Source organism: Gavialis gangeticus, unplaced genomic scaffold (genome assembly GCF_001723915.1).
Source record: "Gavialis gangeticus isolate Ggan-Ray unplaced genomic scaffold, GavGan_comp1, whole genome shotgun sequence".
NCBI lineage: Eukaryota > Metazoa > Chordata > Crocodylia > Gavialidae > Gavialis > Gavialis gangeticus.
Window position 1 is genome coordinate 163,660,085 of NW_017728992.1, and position 7,751 is coordinate 163,667,835.

Genomic DNA, 7,751 nt, shown 5'->3' on the forward strand with positions numbered 1-7,751 from the left:
AACTGCCTGGGGCGGCGGCACCGAGCGGCCGTGACCGCCACCGGGTCCCTGGCCGCGCTGGCTTCCCCGCCTCGGCGGGAGGGCTGCGGCCGCGGCTGGGGTTGGCTTGCTTCTCCCCTAGAGCAGCCCTGCCCGGCTTGGGGAAGGGCCTGGGGCTTTGTCCCACCTGCCCTCCGAGCGCTGCCCCTCTGGTCCCCCGACTGCCCCTACGGCGGGCACCGGGTGGGAGTGATGGAGCAGGCACTGGTCCCCCACCAGGACCACCCCAGGCCGGGGAGAGGGGTGCAGGCTGAACGCCGCAGTCTCTCCAGGAAAGATTTTTACACGTAGAAATTTCCCTCCGTAGGCAGGAGCATCTGTTCATGGCCTGTACATCCACACTGCAACTTGTGTGCTCGTGCCTGTGCCCTCAGGGTTGTCTGTCTGCCCACAGACTGCAGGATAATGTGGGCTGACCCCTAAATAAGCTGGATCAGGTAGTGGAAGCAGTTTGGGTGCAGCTGTGGCCTGCTAAGTTTAATCTGTGTGGAGCTAGGGCTTTCTGCTGCAGGCTGTGGCATAGATATACTTTGCCTCACTAACGAAGAAGGAGCTAGGACGTGATGGTGGAAGACAATTCTCATTGTACGCGCCTATTCTGGCAGCAAAAGAAGGCACTTTGAAACTTGACTTCTTTGGGGAGGTTGAGACAAAACCATGAGACCCTTTTACTTACTGGGGTGGTCCTTGGTAGCTAGTTGTGTAGGTTCTTGTACTGCTTGCAACAGTGCTGTATGGGAGTACCTAATGCATGTTAATAAATACCACTCCTGCTAGGGAAATATCCTTTTACAGACATAGACGCTGACAGATTAAGTGACTCACCCAAGATCTCGTAGTTGATCTGTGGCTAAACTGCAAACTAGGTCTCACTCCAGCTAGTGTCTTTGCTGCTCTGCCATGGTTTGTGAAGGGTCTGGCTTGGATCAGCTTGCTGTATACCGTGCTGGAGCCTGGTGTCCCTACAGACCAGATGTAGGTGAAGGAGTTGAAATCAGCAGGCTCTGTTTGATGTGTGGCTTTGGTTACTCTGGCTCTCGATGACTGTGTTGCTTTATGACTTGCTTTATGATAGCATCTAAGTGAGAAAAAAATCAAAAGGAGCTCAGTCAAGTAACTTATTTAAATAATTTTTAAACCCAATTTTCTGTTGAACACTTTTGATGGGAGAGGAAATGTTCTAGGTTTTCTTTCTTATTTAATTTGTCAGACTTCTTTTTTTTTTCCCTTTATATTTTGAAAGGAGCTGAAATTAACATGGCTTTAAAATGGTGGTTGTGCAGCATCCTAGTCCAAAACATCCTGGTGGTTATGCCATAGAAACTCCCCTTGGGCCTGACCCACTTTCCATTAAATTTAATGGGCGTTGGACTGGGTGCAGTTTTGGAGGAATTTTGAGAGCACTTCTGAAACCAAATAATAATACAAGGAAGGCACTAAAAATATTTTCTGTATTTCATAAAAGTGGTTATTTTCAGTCCTGGAACCAGTCAACCTTAGATCATCAGAAATCACCCCAAATGCTTTAACTATATATGCACAAGAACAGATGGGGGAGGGGCAGTGGCACAGATGCACCCCTCCTCCCCCCTGCCCCCCCACTTAAGCCAGTGTTGCTACTGGAGCAGCAGCTCTGGACTTCTTTTAAGTCCCAGCTTTGGGTAAGAATCCTCCCTCCTTTGGCCATGGTTGCCAGTGTCCTGGCTGCCTCAGAAGTGTGGGAAGCTCCAGAGCCACTCCTGCCCGTTCCAGCCAGGCTCTGTGGGAAGCCTGGCTCAACTGGGGACAGCAGCAGCAATCAAATTCTATCTCTGTTCCCCAGGTGTTCCCTGCCAGCCTGGGAGCAGGTACTGAGGAAGGGAACCCACCTGCTGCCATTGTTGTCTCTGGCTGAGCTTGGCTGCATATGCAGCCTGACTGGAGTGGGACATGAATGGCTTTGGAGCCTTCCTCCGCCCACTCCTAGGTCAGCTTGGGACAGTAGCAGTGCTGGGCAGAGGAGGGGGGGAGTGGGAAGAGAAGGGAGGTGCCTCTGAGCATGGAGGGGAAGGGAGGTGAGGAAGAAAGATTCTTACCTGATTGAGGGACTTAAAGACCCCTGATGCTGCTCCCCCAGTGTGGTCTGTTCATCCTGGTTTGTGGGGAGCAGGCTGGGAGTGAAGGGTGCAGCCATCCCTGTAGCGCTGGTCGCTGCTCCTACACCCCCCTCTATAAAATCCTGGATCCACCCATGTATACACATGGTGCCAATAAAGTGCAAGTATATCAGGTGGAAAGTAGCAGTTGACAGATGTACTGCATAGAAACATCAAGCATGACATTTTCACTTGGGACATTAAGCAAGCCACTAGCGTATGAAGCCTGCCCTTGGATTTTCAGCCTATATGCAGAGCAGGTTTGCACCCATGTATTCCATATTCAGGTGGTACAGCTGCTTGTTATCTGTATTACCATCGCTCCTATGAGTCCCAGTCAGGGACCAGAAAAAAAGACAATCCCTGTCCAAAAGAATGAACAGCATAAGTATATGAAACCCAGAAGGGTCACCTATTAAATATGTAACTTTTAAAATGTCAGGTTACAGTCTTCAGTGTGTTTTTAATTCCAAGGGCCTGAATCTCCTTTTTTATACCCCTGTAAGTCAAAAGTAACATAACATTGATGGTATTACCAGTTTAAAACTGATGTGGGTTGGAGGAAAACATGCTTCTAAATTCCTTTTGTACATGCCTTTCTTATAAATACACTTGTTCAGTCATTTGGTATCCAAGAAGGTACATGCTAAGTATAAATCTGAAGTGGCTCCACTAAAATTAATAGAGGACTCCAGATTTACACCAGTGAAACTCAGAACAGAGTTTTGAACCCAACCCAAGGCCAAAATAGAAAGAATAACTTAACTTCCTTCATGGGGAGGAGGGGTGACTTTTATTGGAGTATTCATATCCAGTTACGGCTTCCATCTTTTCAACCAGATGGACTGGACAGTCTCCTTTTATAGCTGCTCCTTGTATCAACTCAAGAGGTTACTGGAAGATGCCTATTCTTTACCACTGGTTTCTTTCTTCTCAGTCCATACTAATTGGCTGTGTACATGCATGCTGTACTAAAGCAACTTGGCTGGATTAGCCCCTGGTGGAATCTCTGTCAGGTCTGAACTCAATGCAGGTATGAACTACTTTGGTTATTAATAGATAAAGGATGTTGCATTCAGATAAGCTATTTCAGGGTGACAGACCCGAAGAGTAAGTAATAACTAAATATTAATTCTGGTCCTCTCTGTCACATTTTGCAAGATCTTCATCTCTTTCTTCTTAACTGCTACTTCTTTAACTGATTGGCAGACATTTCTGAAGCCCACAGGTCCAGCAATTTTCTCTTGCTTTTGCTGTGCAGTACACAAGAGGAAGAGCAGCAATTGTGCAGCATGAGAAGCTGGCTAGGTTTGGCAGCATCTGAAAGGTGCCACCTATAGCCAGGTTATTAGTGAGGTGGTTCTTGCTGGAGTGCCATCTTGGAACAGAAGAATCTGGCTCAGTTTCACTCGGTCACCTTGGTAGTCAGAGATCCTTCTCCCTACTAGTACCCAGCTCTGTCCTCCATCTTGTAAACTACACACGGTCAGTAACTGAAACACCATTATAACAGGTGCGGACTGTGGACCTAGCACAAGCCTAAATTATGGATAATATGTGCATAAGCTTGTATAAGTACTCACTCAATAAACAGTATTCTGGAAAAGTAGAATGAAGTCAGTTGGTCAAAACCACCAGTTTTGGACTAAACCAGGTGTGGGTAATTGCTTTGGAAAGCACTTACAGTATTTTAGGGTAGCAACTATAGTACCTTGAGATGCCTATACACGTGCTGCAGGGTGGGTGAAGGCAGGGAGTGTTTTAATGAGATCGGCTCTTGGGAGCCACTGGAATTAAAATACCACAGTGTCTCATGTATTCAGTGTCCTGAGTTTCAGAATGGCCACGGGCGCTTTACTTAAAGCTTGTTTGCCTAGCTTTAGTTAAAGTACCTCTGCTGCCATTTTGAAATGCAGGATGCTGAATACATGAGATGCTGCAGCACACTGGAGCATGCTAATTAGGTACTGCAGTATACTAATTAGAACGCTCCAGCAGACTTGATTAATCGAGTCTGCTCCGACACATTCTAATGGAATGCAACAGAGCACGCGTATATGCACCCTTGTAATGTTTGTCTTCTGAGGAGAAAAATTGAATTGTGTAGGTAGTTAGAATCCTATTGTGTTCTTCTTGGCTGAATATGATAAGATAGAAATGTATAATCACTTGGTGCCAATCTTGGCCATTTTCAAAGGCCTGTGCCAAGTTACAGAAACTTCTGTAGCTTCTTGGCTCAAGGAAGAGGCTCCAAAAAGCCTGGTTCTGAGTGACAGCAGTGTGAACCTTTGCAAATGTAACTAGCCTGGTCATCAAAGGAAAGGAAGCAGTTAACATGTCCAGCTAAACCAGATCAAAGTAAACAGAATGAAAAATCTGAAAGAAGACAATATAAATAAAAAAATAAGGCTTTAAAATAGACAACCCCAATGCACTATATCAAGGGTGTCAAAGATACAGCTTATGGGCCAGTTCTGGTGTGTGGAGCTCCATCTGCCCCCCAGTGCTGCCGTTGGATCCACAATTGCCCCATGTACTGCATACAGTGTGTGCCAGACAAGTCCTGTGAGCAGGACTTGAAATGTGAGCCACACATGCTCCAGGAGGCCCAAAGACCCACACTGCACTTGATACACACCCTGGTCTGTCTTGGATACATACTGTATGTGTCACCTTCCCCAGCCAGTCTGGGATGTATGGTACGCATGGTACCTGCCCTAGCTAATCTGGGACCTACATCCAGGACCTACGCTGCACATAGTGCCTGGTCCCACACTCCCCCCTGCCTTCCAACCTGCCTTGGGCGCTCCAGGACAAATGATGTGCAATGTGGGTCCTGGACAGGAAAGCGTGGGCACTACATGCAGCACGCATCTCAGCCTGGCCTGCACAGGTGCCTCGTGCAGAGCATCCCAGAGCAAGTGCCACATGTGCTGGATCCAGTATGCAGGGTAGGGGCAGGAGAGGTCTGTGGGCCTGTTTTAACCCATGTACCAGACCAACACCACTCATCCAACCCACGGGGCCAGATGAGTTTGACACCCATGAACTATATTACACCTCTAGTTTGAAAAAGTTTAGTGACTGATTTAACCAAATGTTTTGTGTACAGTTTTACTGTAATGGTTGTATTTGTGCTAAGTTTCTTAGATAAGTTGTAGAGACAAAGCAGCCTTATCAGCAAAGATCATAAGTCAAAGTGAAAAGAAAATAGGATGGTGACAAGCAGCATTCCATGATGGTGAGAGCAAGAGATAAGAAATCATCCCTTCTAGACTGCAACTTTCACACAAACATAAATCCTATCTATCTGACATCTTTGCAATACATAAAAGAGCTGGTTCAGTTCCAGTGAAACAAAGGAGTTGGAATAAAACCAGTCAAAGAATATTTATTAAAATATTAGAACAAGCCACCTATAAATTGGAGAGCTCAAATTCAAGACCTGCTACCAGTCTGTATGCCACCTCCCAGTGGCAACGCATAGGGGGTGCAGAGGGGTTCATGTGCAGCCCCTGAGAGCACCGGTGCACCCACCTCTCTGGCTGCACTCACTGCTTAGACGATAAGCAGAGCAGGCAGGAGGGAGTGCCAGTACCCACCTCGCAAGCGCTGGCTGATCACTGCAGCCACTCCCAGAAGCAGCCACAGCCACTCCTGGAGGCAGATGCAACGATCAGCTGCCGCTGCCCATCCCAGGCAGCGAGATTGGCCATGGGGGTCTCCCCCCTCCCCCCCAGTTGATGGGACTACTTGTTGGGGGGGGAGTCCCCCTACAAAGGCCCCCCTGACTAAAGCAGCACCAGTCACCCACAGTACCTCCCTCCTGGGTCTCCCCAACTGGTATAGGTGAGAATCTATATTGTGCTGTTGTGGCTAGCTAGGTAGGCATTGGAATATACATGTATTCAATAATAAGCCTGACAATAAAAAGTAAGGCTGTACATTTGTCTTTTGCTTTTTTTCTGAACTGGGTGGTGAAAATTAAGGCAATTATAGCTGTACCTTAATTTTGTGTCTAAGCCTGCTGAAGAGGTCCTGGTCATAGGTGAACTGTGGTCTTGTCTCTCTAAAGTCTGATTGGTCCCATGTTTTTGGTAATAGGAACAGGACTGGCAGAGAGGGTAGCTATGGTGCCTGCAGTGACCTCCTTAATCCTACCACGCTCCAGCTATTTGGTGTACCTCCTATGTGCCTTTCCTGCCATGCCTTATTGTCAATGTTATGATACTTTAGGAGGCTGTGGTGTCTTCTCCACTCCCCCAGCCCTAGGGCAAGTCTACCAGTACTGCCCTTAGCTAGACTCGACTCTCAGCCACTCTAAGTGCTCCTTCACCAGTTTGACACTGAACATTGGTTGGAATCACCCATCCCTCCCCCGCATCTATCCAGCACCTGACCAGGTGGGTGACCACCATTTGTATGCAGGAACACTGACACAAAGTATTCACTGAAGAGTTCAGCTTTCTCCTGACTATTATCAGATGCCCTGTCCCAGTCTGCAAAGGGCCCACATTTCCCTTGATCTTCCTCCTGCTCTCTGTATACCTAAAGAAAGGCATCTTATTGTCCTTGATTTTGGTTGCTAACCTGATCTCTGTCACTGCCCTTGACTTCCTTATCCTCTCTCTAAAAATATGGGCTATATTTGTGTATTCGTCCTTGGTGACTACCCCTTGTTTCCACTGTCTGTAAGCCTCCTTTTTCTTTTTTAAGCACTCCTTAACTCCTTTGGTAAGCCAAGAGGGCTTCCCAACCCCTCTACCACCTTTTCAGCATACAGGAATGGACCTTTTCTGTGCTCTGAGGATCGCTTCTTTGTGGAACAACCACCCTTCCTGAACATCCTTCCTCTCCAGTCCCTCTTCCCATAGGGTCTCTCCCACTATTTTCCTAAGCTTACTGAAGTCAAACTTCCTGAAGTCAAGCACCTCTGCCCTTCAAGTTGACTTCCCTGCCCTACAACAGATAGTGAATTTTACCGTCTCATGATCTCCCAGACTACCCTCAATCCTCAGATCTCCCACCAGGTCATCCCCTTTGGCTAGAACCAAATCCAACAAAACCTTCCCCCTAGTTGGCCCATTCACCTCCGGTACTAAATAAAGTTCTTCCATGCAGGTCAAAACTTTACATGACCGCTCAGATCTGGCCGAGTGCTCCTCCCACCAGATGTCAAGGTAACTGAGGTCACCCATGACAACCATGTCCTTTGAACGTGCAGCCTCCATCAGTTCAAGGGACATAATGAATCATGATAAACAATTCTTGATGAATTCAGTTATTTTTGGCTGAGGAGTAATCATTTTATTTCCTCAAGGAGACACATTTCTTTGGGTTGCCTTGATTCTACAATTTTCATTGAAATGCTGCACATGAGGATTCCTGTTGTCTTTCTCAGTGCTGCTGCTTGCTCCCATTTCTCAGGGAAGTTCTTACATTGTCACTCTGCCCCAGGCTGAAGTTTTCCATTGTTCCCTTTGCATCTAATCTGACTGATATAAATTGCTTCCATCTCTATGGTATGTGACAGACCTGTTACCCCTTTGAAATGGCAAACCTACATTTCCCACTTTT